The sequence below is a fragment of the Manis javanica genome, chromosome 3 (genome assembly GCF_040802235.1).
Source record: "Manis javanica isolate MJ-LG chromosome 3, MJ_LKY, whole genome shotgun sequence".
NCBI classification, from domain to species: Eukaryota; Metazoa; Chordata; class Mammalia; order Pholidota; family Manidae; genus Manis; species Manis javanica.
This window is the reverse complement of record NC_133158.1, coordinates 47,908,233-47,922,646: the sequence shown is the minus strand read 5'-3', so window position 1 is coordinate 47,922,646 and position 14,414 is coordinate 47,908,233. Positions and strand designations below refer to the sequence as shown.

The 14,414-nt window shown below is 43.6% G+C and overlaps 1 long non-coding RNA gene across 1 annotated transcript in view; it reads right to left on the bottom strand.

The window, feature by feature from the left end:
* Positions 1 to 14,414, bottom strand: part of LOC108396122 (uncharacterized) — a 31,524-nt gene that overhangs the window by 13,758 nt on the left and 3,352 nt on the right. Inside the window, exon 2 of the long non-coding RNA XR_001852865.3 lies at positions 1 to 14,414. This exon is cut by the window's left edge and continues 13,758 nt beyond it. This is a non-coding gene — a long non-coding RNA (uncharacterized lncRNA).

The window sequence follows — 14,414 nt, the reverse complement described above, 5'->3', positions numbered from 1 at the left end:
TCTAGCTATCTGTCATAGAAATTAGCACTTCAACAAAACTTCAAATAGAGCTTGGTAAGAGATTAAGTAGTAAGAGACTAATTATGCAAGTGGGGATTCCTCTCATTTACAGATCCTACAAAGAAAAGTTAGTCTCCTTGACTGTTGATCTACTAGCTGATCTCTATTGCGAATCTCACTGTCAAGTGCTCAACTTGTGTCAAAGCTATAAGAACAAATCAGACAATCTCAAAGGGGTATTTTGGCCAAGTTGGTGGCCCTCAATGACTGATACTGAATTTTTTCTTAAAAAAAAAAAAATGCCTATTGGCTACTACCCATGAATTAGACAGGGACTTGCCATCTCAGCAAACTGATTCCTGTGCTCAGGAAAATTCCCTGATATTATTCTAGGTCCACTTGTCCATTGATTTCCCCTCTAAGAAAAAGCAGTCTTTAGACCTCTTAATTCAAGAAGGAGGAAATTTAAAACCCCCAATCTTAACCTTTGAGGAGCAATGCTTTATTCTGTCTTCAGGCATACCTATGTCACACTTTAAAGAAAGTCTGAGAAGTGGTGTAAAAAACTTACATGCTCTAGTTCATAACTGACAAGGGAACCAGACAGTGCCACCAAAGCCAAAGATCTCCTTGCCTAAGAAATTCACAACATTGGACAGGCAGTGCATTGAAACAAAGTCATCCTAGACATTTACTGCCTTCTCAAGGCAGAGCATGACCCATCTTAAAGAATGTTGTACTTCCATCCCTATAATCTTTTCTATGATCCTTAATTTTAATTAAAGAGATCTGGGAAACAAAAACATTAGAAATTGAGTAATCTGGTTGATACCCCCATATCTGGCTAAGCAGGTTCTCAAATTGGGGGCAGGACCTGTTTTCTTGGCTTAAGTCGGACACATTTGATTCCCAGCTTAGAAGTAGACCACCAACTCAGTACTTATCAGTGCTGCAGTGATCAAATATGTGGTTCTACAGAATCTTCAATATTGCCACACAACCACTGTTTTACCAGATGATCTTATTGACAGAAGCAAGAAAATCTAACATCTGCTGAAACTCAAGCAACCTCCCTCATGGCCATATACTTAACCCAGAGGTGGGGTCAAGGATGTGGTCTCTCCCGTAGATGTGGTTGAAGTATGATACCGAGATTATGACTGAGACATAGAAAAGTGAAGCGATTACATCTTGCCAAACAGATACACTATACTGAGGTCATAAACTTAAAAGACAGAAAGACTGTTTAAACTCAGATAGCTTGAGCTTCAGTTTGCTTGGTTTCAGAAAGATAAGATCAGGGACAAACTGCTCAAATACAAACCATTTCAACTACTGTCCTAATCTGCAAATTCTGGCCAACCCCAGTTTAGACCCCAGCTTCTAATTTCTTGCTTGTAACTAACAATCTAAACCTTTTAAAACCCAATAATTTGAGACCCTAAGGGAGTCTATTGGATGGAATTCATTCAACCAGTGGCCCCCATGCCTGGCAAGTTTCTGATAAACTTAGGCTTTTGTTATTTTTTCAGTAACCACAGATTTCTCTGATGGTGTCATATGGGGTGTTTGACAGCTCATCAGGTAATAGTAAGGAAAAAGGAATTAGGGCTTTCCTCCGTACTATTTATAGCCAAATATTCTTGGATGGGGAGTATAAGAATGAAGAAGTGGTTTTTCATATTGCATGTTCCCTCACTTTCCCCAGTTATCTAACAAATCCTGCTATGCAAATCAAAACTGAGAAGCACAACTTCAGTAAGTCACTGTCAGTGATGGAGGTGTGGTACGTCCACTAGTGCTGGAGAAGAAAAAAGTAAACCACTGGATTATAAATCATCAGTGCAAACCTGCCTAAGTAGGAGATATGATAACAAGTGAGTATAACTGATTTTTTTTTTAACTATGATTTCAAGAAGTACCCCTCTGTCCCATGTGGTATCACCTGCTTCATGGGTGGGCGAGAATCATGTGGGGCGGGGGGGCATGTGAACATAGGGGAAATACATGGGGGAGAAGCACCAGAGACAGCAAGGTCACTGGAGGTAGGGTGAGCCGACCTGACTGCATGGGGCCAGAACCCCCATCACTGTTTGTGTTATTAGTGCTGCTGAATCCCATGTCCAAAGTCAACACCCCTAAAGTACTGCTGCCCTTCACACATGTCCACTCCATGCTAGAAGCCTTGAAGGGCAGCTACCACTGGAATTACAACCATGCTCTTGGCAGGACTGACCTTTGACTGGACAACTGTGAAGGACACAGAAGCAGACAGCTTCTAGGAAAGTGCTGGTTCACAAACTGGCCCCTTCACTCATGGCAGACAAGGACTAACCACAGAAAGGGACAGACCACTCCAGACTGGTAGGTGGTAGGTCTAACAAGCAAGGAAATTTAACAAACAAGGCTTGTCTTAGGCAGGCATAAAACAAGTAGATCTCTGCACCCACTGCCAGATTCTTAAAAGTTCATACAGTGGCCTGTGCTAGGTTCACTCATGTACATAGTGCAGATGGCCTCAACAATACCTTACTCTCTCAAAGCTGTGTCTTTGAAAATGGCTCCCAGTGGGGGAACAGTGGGCACAGCGTGTGTCCTGAGGACAGGGGAGGGGTGTAGGCACCTCTGCTTGTCCAGGTCCAGCTGGAGGGTCCACTGATGGTCACATCCTCTTGATTACCTCCTCCAACAGAAAGCTGTGAGATTTCTCAAATTCTTGGAATCTATGCATTCATCTATATCTCCTCCAAGACGGAGAAGATGACCAAGCATGGGGGAGCTATCCTGGTGTTAAGGAATATCAGAGGTTTCAAACAGAAGACACAGATCCAGAAGGCAGTCTCCAGGAACATATATCCTGCAGTAGTCACGTTGCTAATTTTGCAGAACACAGCTCTGAACCCAGGTTATAAAGCCCACCTAACGGCATGGACCTTGCTGGAAAGCTGACAAGGAGTATTACAGAATTCTCAGTGCTTTATGACCAATATGAACTTAAGTCCCAGAACGATGCTCTAAGCCTCAAAGGAGTCCTGACCCCTCCTGCTCCTTTTTTGGTCCAAACAAAAAACATCATGCTGATAGCATCGCATTTGGGGCAGAGCAAGCTTCCAAATCAGAAAGATAAGTGCTCAAGATCTGTTCTCAAGAAAGATCTGTGCACAAGATCTTCAATGCGGCTAATCCAACAGCACAATTCAGGGTAGCTGATCTAAATCCCAAGGGTCTCTTTAGGTCAGTATGGTCAAGACCGGCTTTCAGGAGGTCTCAGCCTCTCGGGTGGTTTTCACACCTAAGCAGCTCCACACTGAGAGTGCAGTGCATCCCACGCAAACGACTTGCTGGCAGAGCTCATCAGCAGCCAGCTTCAACAGGAGCAAGAAGTTCTTTAATTACGTGGCAGGGGACATCTCACCACAGAACCCTGGTTTGCTCCTGCTCTAGGCCGGCTCCTCTGCTTCATCAAGAGGCACAGGCCGACCTCAGCACAAAGATAACCATTCTGATGTTCCTGGGCTCCACCTCCAGTGGCTAATTCCCCATAGACCAGAGGGGTCCTTCTGCCCAGGTTGTCCGTGCCACCCAGGCTCGTGTTTTCAGCACTAGCATGGACATCAGGGTCTTCAGTGCTAAGGAAATTCTAGAAATAAAATCTGTGTCCCAACTGTGTGGGCCTTTGTGCAGGATCCTTTCGGCTCCCTCCCTTCCTCACATGCATAGTCGGGGTCTCCAATCCTGCACTCTGCCCACTGCTCTGGTCTTATTTGACCCCAAGACACCCAAGCTCACAACCACCCTGGGCAACTGGCCTTTGCAGAGTTAGCCTCTTTCAGCGCTTCTTGGATTCCTCCCAAGTCACATTCTTCGAGCTCTTTGTGCTGCTGGCTAGGACTCTGTGCTCTGACTATCCCAGGAATTTGTCATTTTCCACAGCATCTCCAACATCACTGCACGTTCTGTCTCTGTGGTGCTGTAGCCCAGCCTGCCCTCCCCATTAATTAGCTTAAGGAGTCAAGCAGATAAGCTGAGTCCTTCCAGGGACAACCTCAGAGACTGGCATGCCTCTAATAATAGTGACACCCCATGTCCACACCAAAGCTAGCACCACACCTGAGCTCCTTGCTTGGTGCGAATTTCACTGTCCCATCTGTCTGACGCATCTATAGCTCAGCTGTACTCTCTGGCTTATTTTTATATGAGGTGGCTTTCAGACTTTTTTCTTTTTTGAGTCTTTGAAATTCTTTGCCTCAGTTTTGATCCATGATTGTCTAAGGCTTCTGGGCATATGGACACATTCTTCCTAGACTGCTAAAATCTCCTCCTCCACCACACATTTTAGAAGCTCTGTTTAGAAGTTGTCAGTGGATGAGATGATTGTGATCAGTCTCCGGGAAAGGACTGACTTTTTTTGTTGGAGTTCTATTTTCCCCTGTGCAAACTTTTTTTTTTTAACTCTGTCTGCTTCCATAGGGAATAGGAAAGAGCATAAACATGAAATCTGCCCTGAAGGAGCTCCCGCCACCACTTCAAGGAACCTCAACAGGCACTGCACAAACAAGCAGCGTCTGCTCTCAGCTTAATCGCCAGATGCCGAAAGGCCATGTGAGACTTAAGGATCAAGGTTTTTAAGGACCCAGATTTTGTTTTTATCTATCTCCCCAGGGAAGACCAACAGCAGTCCCAGTCAGTTCCTCAATCAAATATCAGGATGTAGCTCCTTGGGTCTCGAGACCTCTAAGTGAAGAAAGAAGTTATGCTTCATACTCCATATGCTCACCCAGAATGCCATAGTGAAGCTGGAACCGGAAAACCATGATAAAAATGCCCAGCAGGGAACTATAAGAAAGGGGAACTCACAGAAGCCAACACACAGGGCCATCATGATAGAAAAACTGGTGGGGCATAAACTGTGTGGAACCCAGGCCTGACCACGAGACAAATGTCAGGTTCTGTGCTCAGAAAGATTCCAATTCGCCCACTCCGCTCCTCGGCCACATCTGGAATGGCCACAGGGCAGATGCACTCCTGTCGGTGCTTCAGGTACCACCAAAGCCTTTTGTAAGCCAGGTTTCTGGTTTTCTTCACAATGCACTTCCCTCAAAACCTTAGTGGCTTCTAGAATACAGGTGTTCCCCTGCCAAAAGTCTACACCTGTTCCTGAAAGCTGCCCAGGCAGTGCCAAGACACCAGCCAGAGGCCTGCTCCCCTGTTCTGCAGGGGAAAGAAGGCACTGCACATCTGCCCCCAGCCCCAGCCGACTTCCCAAAACACTGCCTGAACACAGCGAAAGACTATTCCTAAGTAACAAGCCACCACTTGTAAGATACTTAACACAACCCTTCCTGAGTGCATGGCTTTAAAATGTATTCTTTTCCGTGTGATGGCTTTTCTTTCCTGTTTCATGTCTTTATTCTTGATTCTAGCCTGTTCATGGCTTTTTGGGGGGACTCATTGTTCAACAGAAGGCAAAGTCAAGGCTAAATGTGGAATTCTGTAGCGGTGCCCTGAGGACAAGCGCTCCAATGCAGAACACCTCACCCCGCGGAAGACGCTGTGGGCCCTGCTCTTGTGCCCACTGCTTCTGGGACACGCACTGCTCGGTGCCCTTGGTAAGCTTCCCAGAACACCTGCATGGGATTCTGATGTTTTGTCAACTGATATGACTGTGACTTGAGACTTTAGGGAACCTGTATGGAAAGTGCTGATTGAAAAAGAATACTCTTTGTGCAGAAACTCCAGGTTGTGGGAAATTCTATAGGACAAATGACCTGTTTCTTTTTTTTTAAGTGGGGACGATGTGACAGGAGAACCACAGACTGAAGGAACTTAAGATATGCACTAGTCAAGTGCAACAGGATTATATGAACTTGGATTAACTTCTGGTTTGAACCAAACGTTAAAATGATTGAGATAATCAACAGCATTTGAGCACTGACTAAATAATCAAGACAGCGAAATCAACAACTTAGGGTGTGTGATCACTGTATTTTTAAGAAGAGTCCTTATCTTTTAGATGTACATCTTGAATATTTATGGAGAAAATATAGATATCTTTGATTTTAAAACAAATATGATAGGGTTCCTTACATAACAGCAAAAGGAAGAGACTGTTTTCAGATTTCCATAATAACAGTGCTGAAACTGAGCCATTGATCAGACAACTTTGCATTCATTAGCCAATGTGGAAGAATACTTTTATTAAACTTCTCTAAGCAAGATAAAACAATTGAGCCGATAGCAGTTACACTAGTCCCTGAGAGTGTCTTAAGAAAAGGCAAGAGGATAAAGATTTCAAAATACAGCCTTCACCCTCCTCCAGGTATGAGGGAGGCAAGGTGAGAGGTGCAGTTATCCACTACTGCCCACTGTTGAGGATCGGCCCAGAGCCTTGAGTCAAGAGAGTTGCCTCTAAGCCTGCCTGTTGTGGAGTCACCTGACATTGAAGAATTCAAGACCATAGGTTTAAAAAAGATACTTTGGATGGAGTTCTTAAAAGATTTAGGCAAATATTTTAAAAGAATATTAGCAGGTGGCAAGAGGGCATTTGCAGGGCAGAACTGCAAAAATGGAAAGTGTGGACAAGAAGCTACGAAATGAGAGATTTATTTGCTGCACATATGTGTCAGTGATTTTTATGCACCAAGAACGCTACCTAAACAAGATACAAACACAATGCTGGGGAAAACACAGCCTTGTGAATAGGGGTTAATATCCTTCATAAATAAAAAGCTTTCATGAATCAATAAGGAAAGGGGGACTATGGTAGACATGGTGGACTAGTACTTTAAATTCATTCCAACCAGCATCTGCATGCCCTCCTGTAACTACAGAGACCAGAGAGGTCAAAGTCACTCTACAAGTCAGCTATTGTTATATAACAAACTACCCCAAAACACAGTGGCTTAAACTGGAAACCATTTGTCATCTTTCCTGAGTCTGCAGTTGGCTGATCTGAGCTGGGCTCACTCACAGGTCTGGGGCTGTTGGGGAGTGGCTGGTCAAGGTTGAGCTCAGCTGGGTGTGACTGTACTTCATGCATCTCTCATCCCACTTCCAGGGCAGCAGGCCGGCCCGGGCATGTGCTGATCATAGCATCAGCAGGAGCACAAGAGTGGCAAGCCTCAACACACACATGCTTTTCAAAACGCTGCTTGAATCACAACCACCATTATTCTACTCACCAAAGCACATCACTGTAGGAAGGAAAAACAACATTTTCCTCTATCCCCTTAGAGTCAATAGCTGGGGCTCTGACAAAACACAGGTTAACAGGAGAATAAGTGTATTATCGCATATGAATAGGGAGCCTTCCATAGGAAAGTGAAAACCCTAACAAGTGATTAGACCCAGAGATTTATATCCCATCTTCCCAAAGAATAATAAATTGTGGAGGTGTGATAAGACAAAGGAAAAGGGTTTGGGGTTTCTAGGGGATACTAAATTATAGGTAGGGAAATATATGGGGGAAACTAATGGATGATAAGGGTTATTTTTGTAAGGTTTGTTTACAGACCCATCTCAGCGCCAGCTTTCCATCATCTCCATGGCCATAAAATTGCCCCAGGAGAAGGGATTTATGGCAATCCTCATTTGGTAGAAGTTTCTCCTTTTAGTCAGATAAGGGAAACCCTGAGAAGTTGTCTTTCTACTTCTGCTGATTCTCACTTGCCTCCAGTTCAAAATACTCCTAAAGCCAAAGTGACATATTCTGGGGAGGCATAGTCTGAGCCCCTTCATCATACAGCCAGACCTAGAGGCAGGCACTTATCCCCACTGGCAATGGGCTGTTTCAAAGGGTAAGGATACAGGAATAAGTGGGAAGTTTGGGTCAATAATACATTTCCTAGACCCCTTTGCAGCTGAGGTTCTGGGTGTGATTTACATTCAGCCTCCCAGATACACTCATGAAAGCTTTAGAAACCAGAAATGAGGTGAGAACCACACCTCTGTTGCTTCACTGTCTCTGGTGTCAAGCACCATCACGGGAGTACCACAGTCTTTCTGAAACAGCCTCAGCAGAAGCAGCCCCAGGGATCTATCACGACCAGCTGGTGTCAAGAAGCATCTACGTTGCTGATGCTGACTGTAACAGACCCCACATGATTCTGCAGCTGGCAGCAAATGAAGACCTTCCTGACTGTGGTGGTCCAGGCTGTAGCCATTCAGTGAAACCGAATGCAGCTGGACTGTGTACTGAAGATGAAAACTCACCCCCAAGGAGAAAACCCTGAGACCGGGGCAAACCAGGAAAAGTGAAAGGGCGCCATCTAGTGACCATCTTAGTGGTAGGAAGCCCCTGAATTTTTTTTTTAATAACAGTATTTGATATGCAAGAAGGCAAATACAATACTGATGAAGTACCTGCAATTTAAGAGCTTTAAATGACATTTAATCCTGAATTCCAAGCCACCTCGGCAGTTACTCATTTTTCCCTGGGTATCTCCATATATAGATGAGGTAGACATGTTAATAAACTTCTGTTTGCTGTTCTCTTGTGAATCTCTTTTATTACAGGACTCTCTGCTAAGAACCCAGAAAGATAGAAAGGAAATTATCCTCCCTCCCCCAAAAACTCATGCACGAAGGAAGCTTATGTAACATGCATCTTCTCCCTCAGACACATCACAATCTTCTTGCATTTCAGGAACACTAAATGGCACTTCACAATGCTTAGGCCAGTTCAAACAGCAAAATCACCAACAAAAACGCAAGACACATGTCACTGAAAAAGCCACAAACAGGACATGTATGCATAATGTGAGAACAGAAACAAGAAGACGATGTCACCTTTTTTTACCTCAGCTGGGAACCTGCAGTATTGGGCAATTCAAGCATTTTTACCACTTTGCACACATCTGCAAACTGTGAAAGCGCTGGAAGCACTGATACAGGATTGCAAGTAGGCAAAACCTCAGACAGGAGTCCACAGCTAATGAGGACCAACTGTGTATGCAATTCCGGTCTTTTTCAAGTTAATCTCCCCAGATTTTTAAGAGTTGCCTTTGATGAGAAACATCATTTGCACAACTAGGCGGTACCATACAGAAAACTGTCTTTCCCCATTTTCCAAAAATGGTCTGTTCTTGCCATCAACCAGATGAATATGCTTTCAAGTCCACTTTCAGAAGGGGTCCCCAAACTTGACTCTACGATATAGTGAGCCTTGTATTATATGGAAGGAGCTGTAGTGTGAAATGCTTAAGGCAGCACCTGGCTCTGAGCAAGAACTCACTAAAAGAGTTGCTCTCATTTTTTAAAAGCCAGGGAAGGAGGAAGGAAAGAAGGGAAGAAAAAGTTAACAATCCAATTAAGTTCTCTTTAGACACATCTAATACCAGATACAAAAACTATAGTAAAAATATCATATATAATTTTCATGATGAGAGGAAACAGTATGACTGTAAGAGCAAATTAAGTCAAAAGAGGACTAAATGTTATGCATTCAAGCAAGAATTACTATTCATGATAAACAAGTCACGACTAAGTCATTTATTAGACTAATTTAGACAAATTAATTAAAAATTTAAGGAAAGATTCTGTAGGAGGATAGTGTTCCCCCAAAATTCATGTCCACCCACAATTGCAGAACGTGATCTAATTTGGAAATAGGGTCTTTGCAGGTGTAATTAGCTAAGATAAGGTCAAGTGGACTAGGGAGGGCCCTAAATCCAATGACTGGTGTCCTTATAAGGAGGGGAGAGGACACACAGACACACAGGAGAGAAAAAGGCAGACACTGGAGAGATGAAGGTAGACACTGGAGAGAAGAAGGCAGACACTGGAGAGATGCAGCCCCAGGGAAGGGGCACCAAGGATGCCCTGCAATCCCAGAAGCTGGAAGAGGCAAAGAAAGATTCTTTGCTAGAGCTGGAGCATGGCCTTATCAACACCTTGATATCGGACTTGAGAGGCAGCATGGCTCTGTCAACCCCTTGACATCAGACTTCTGGCCTCCAGAGCGCTGGGAGAATACATTTCTATTGTTTTAAGCCACTCACTCTGTGATCCTTTGTATGACAGCCACAGGAAACGAACGGAGCCAGATGCCATGAAGTGTAGCCTTTAGACCACCAGGGGGCACTGTCTACTACCAAGCACTGCATACACATACACGGAGGCCCAAAAATAAACAAGTTCACAGAGAAAGCCATGCAAATAGTGTTCAGATGTTATATAAATACTTGTGCCTTTTTAATGATGGCAAACAAGTTATAATCTAATCACTGTAAAGATTCACAACCATTATCATTTTGCTGGATAATTTGTGACCTTTGCAGTAAACTTGGCTGGGAGATGCTTTGAAAGAACATCCTTGTCTGCCATCACTTCATACTCATGGGAGGGTATATTTAGGATATATTCTCCCAACAATTTCTTTTCCAGAAAGAGGTGGCTATTTTTGATTTCAACAAATTCCTAGTTCCCCTCCCAAGAGGTACTACTATATCACATTTCTATCAGAAATGTATAAAAACAGCTGTTTTGCCCAAGCCTTGAAAATACTGCTGTAGAACAAGCAGTGACATGGATCCCAAGGGCAGGGCTAAAGGCCCTTAGACCCACATTTCCCAGCTCAGTTGGTTCACCAGCATGATGGGTGCTAAAGATCCCCAGCCTTCCAGAAACACTTCTCTAAACTAGCATGGCCAACTCCCCTCTCTGGCATGAAGCCCAGCCCTTCAGACAGCACACTTACACTGATTCACACCACATCTGCAGGGTGCTCCTTGGGGCTCCTTTGCTGTGGCTGCATCTCTCTAGTCTCTGCTCCAACTCTGCAGTGTTTACAACGGGTAGCACCCCTTCCCCTGAGTCTCTGAATATAGAGGCCAGAAACCAATGCCAGGGTGCCAGAAGGACAGCCACCATGGTAGCCTCAAGAGTCATCTTCACACTATGCATACACAGGCAACTAATATTTGACAAGAATAATTACTGGAGAAAAAACCATCTCTTCATTAAATGGTGCTTGGAAAATTGGATATTCACATGTAAAGAAATGAAACTAGACTCCCTTCTTATACCATTCACAAAAATTAACTTGAAACAGATTAAAGACTTAAATGTAAGACCAAAAGCCATAAAAACCCCAGAAGAAAATATAGGAAAAAAAAACTCCTTGACATGGGTCTTGGCAATGATTTTTTTATATGACACCTAAGGCACAACAATAAAATAAAAAACAGGTGGGACTCCACCAAACCAACAAGCTTCCACACAGTACAGGAAGCCATTAACAAGAAGAAACGACAACCTACAAAATGGGAAAAGAATATTTGCAAACCATATATCTGATAACCCATATATCTGATAAGGGGTTAATAGCCCTTATCAAATATATGGTTAAAGAGAGTCAATATAACTCAGAAAAATAAATCATCCAATTTAAAAACGGACAAAGGACCTAAATAGACATTTTTCCAAATAAAATGTACAAATGACTAACAGATATGTAAAAACATGTTCAACGTCACTAATTATCAGGGGAATGCAAATCAAAACCATGAGATAGTCCCTCACACCTGTTAGAATGGCTATCATCACAAAGCCAAGAAATAACAAGTGTCAGTGAGAATGCACTGTTGGAGGGAATGTAAATTGGTACAGCCACTATAGAAAACAGTAGAGAGCTTCCCTTAAATATTAAAAGTAGAGATACCCTAAAATCAGCAATCCCACCTCTGGGTATATATACAAAGGAAATGAAATCATTACCTCAAAGAGATATCTGCACCCATGCTCATGGCAACATTATTTACAACAGCCAGGACATGGAAACATGGAAACAGCCTAAGTGTCCATCAGTGGATAAGTAGATAAAGAAAATGTGAGATATATATATATATATATCACACACATACACAATGGAATATAATCCAGCCATAAAAAATAAGGAAATCCTGCCATTTGTGACAACATGGATGAACCTTCAGAGCTTTATGCTAAGAGAAATAGCTGAGAGAAAAACAAGTATTGTATGATCTTACTTATATGTGGACTTTAAAAAACAAAACAACAGAACAAAGCAAACTCATAGATACAGAGAACAGACCAGCTGTTGACAGGGGGAAATAGGGGCGGGAGTGGGGGTGAAATGGGTGAAGATGGTCTCCAGTTATAAGATAAGCCCTGGAAATGAAATATACAGGGTGGTGACTATCGTCACCAATACTTTTTGTGTATTTAAAGTTGCTAGGAAAGTAGAACTTGGAAATGCTCATCACGAAGAAAAATAAGTATAGCAATGTGTGGTGATGGATGTTAACTAAACTTAGTGTGGTGATCATTTCTCTATATATACATAAAGTCATTATGTTATACACCTTAAACTATACAAGATTATATGTTAAAAGCTGGGGGAAAATGTGATGACCCTCCTGGGTGGTTTAATCGGAATAAGACATGAGTGGACCTGCTAAGCAGTTCTAAACTTGGTTCCAGTTAAGACAATGATGTAGCAGAAAGAGAAGTTAAAATGGGAATTTGAAGATTCACTTCCATTCCAATTCGGGCAGAGACATGGAGTGCGACCACTTGGAGGCCTTCATTTCCTCATGTGCAAAATCACAGAGCTGGACCCATGATTTCTAAGTCCCCTAGCAATAATTGTACTTTAAAAAGTATAATTTGCACACCCATGTTCACTGCAGCATTATTGACTATAGCCAAGAGGTGGAAGTTACATAAGTGACTATTGACAGATGAATGGATAAAGATTCTCATGGATAAAAATACTCATGCAATGGAGTATTATTCAGCCACAAAAAGGAAGGAAATCCTTTGCTACAATGCAGATAGACCCTGAGGTCCATTCTATGAAGCATCTAAAGCAGTCAACTTTGTTCAAACAGAAAGTAGAATGTGATACCCAGGGACTGTGGGGAGAGGGAAATGGAAAGCCATGGAGGTACAGAGTTTCAGTTATGCTAGATGAAAGTTCCAGAGATCTGTTGCATAACATGCACATAGCTAACGCTGTTGTACTAGACACTTAAAATGGCTAAGATGGTATATTTCATAAGCTAATTACCACAGTAAAAGAAAGTATAATAAAAAAAAAGAACAGCCATCCAACATCAGCCTGTCCTGCCTCCTGCCTGCCTGGTCAAGCCCTGTGGCCCTTGGATGACCCCAGCCTCAGCACTCAGACCCATAGCTCCAGAGAGGAAGATGGGGCTGCACCGGAGTCTCCCAGCCACCTGCCTGGCACTCAGACCACTTTACTTTATGGTTCTGACCCTAAGCCACTTTACTGTCCACACCTGGGCAGGGAAGGGCTGATGAACTGGGGATGAGAAGAGCAGGGCACAGCTCCCAAACTGTCTGTTGGTCTCTTCATTTGACTCAGGAACCTGACCTTAATCTTGCTTCCAGGAAGACAATGAGTCCCACTCCTGCCTGGGCCTGCCTTCACAGCCCAAATGTTCTGAGGAGCTGATGGGAATCAGTAGTGTTTCCTGTAAGGCGCGGCTGGGGACAGGTTCTCCTCGGCAGCCCTCTCTGCCTACACTGTTACCTGCCTCAAGCCAGGAATACCTGCCAAGTCAGGACCTTCTAGTCCTCTGCTGTCTTATCTGGGGAACCTGAGTAAATGGCTATAAGCAAATGTGTTGGTTTTAGATGACTGTCTGCTTCCCCTTGCTGGAGAATATAATCAACAGCAAATATTAATATAGTATTCCATTTGCAAGTCCATTGCATCCTACAGCAATCATAAGAACTAAGCCCTCTAATTGTCCACATTTTACGAACGGGCTAACTGAGGCACTCAGAGACTGAGAACCGTGCCCAAGACTACACAGCCTGTAAGCAGCAGAGCTGAGAGCAGCTCCAGGGGGCAGGGAGCATTCCCCTGGCCTGTTTACTCCCAAATACGCCTGGAACGGAACAGGTGAACAAATATCCACTGGAGGGATGCGATGAGTGAGTGCCGTGGGCATCCAGTCCCCCAGATGATAGCCTTTTAAAGAAGAAGAACCCTTCCTGTGTTCTGGGGAACACTTTCATTCTTACCCTGATGATTCAGAAACAGAAAGGGAGATAGTGGAACTGAAGGAGAAAAAGGCCGGACCCGGGACTCTCCCGAGTAGGCACCCATGGCCATGTAGATGGTGGGAGTTGGGCTCAGGCATGGGAGCTTGTCCAACTCCTGCCTTCAGTTAACACAGATCCTCAGACCTGGTCCAGTTTTTCATGAGACACCTGGTGTCCTGTGGCTTTTCCCCTTTAATTCATTCTTTTTCAACCCTTAGAAAATATATCCAAGCTTTTTCCCCCAAACCAGTCCTGTCCTTAAAAAATCTGTCCAGCATTCAAATTCTTTGTTCAATGCTCTGCTGGGTACAGGTGAAGGGTTTTTTCCTCAGTCCTGGAGTGTGCTGGCGATCCTCAGTGACATCAGTAGTTTCCAATTG